The sequence below is a fragment of the Fulmarus glacialis genome, unplaced genomic scaffold (assembly GCF_000690835.1).
Source record: "Fulmarus glacialis isolate BGI_N327 unplaced genomic scaffold, ASM69083v1 scaffold38064, whole genome shotgun sequence".
NCBI lineage: Eukaryota > Metazoa > Chordata > Aves > Procellariiformes > Procellariidae > Fulmarus > Fulmarus glacialis.
The window spans coordinates 16,052-16,267 of record NW_009206801.1 but is presented as its reverse complement, the minus strand read 5'-3'; the positions used below and the strand labels follow the sequence as shown (position 1 = coordinate 16,267).

The window sequence follows — 216 nt, the reverse complement described above, 5'->3', positions numbered from 1 at the left end:
GAACAACCCCAAAGGGCAGCGGGGGAAATCGGTCCTGGCTTTGTTTTTCCTCTTTTTTTTTCCTTTCGGTGGCAGCAGTCTGGCATGAAGGAGAACGAGCAGGGCTGACGGGGCGTAGCTGGCGCCAGGCGCTGCTCTGAAAGAAAGAGATAATCCCAGCTGGTCCAGGGCTGGGGAAAGCCCACAAGCTGCTCGGGGACCAGCTTTTTCCAGCTC

The 216-nt window shown here is 57.4% G+C and overlaps 1 protein-coding gene across 2 annotated transcripts in view; it reads left to right on the top strand.

Moving 5' to 3' along the window:
* The window catches only part of LOC104075399 (neuronal-specific septin-3), a 13,517-nt gene that overhangs the window by 449 nt on the left and 12,852 nt on the right, over positions 1–216 (top strand). The window lies entirely within an intron of this gene.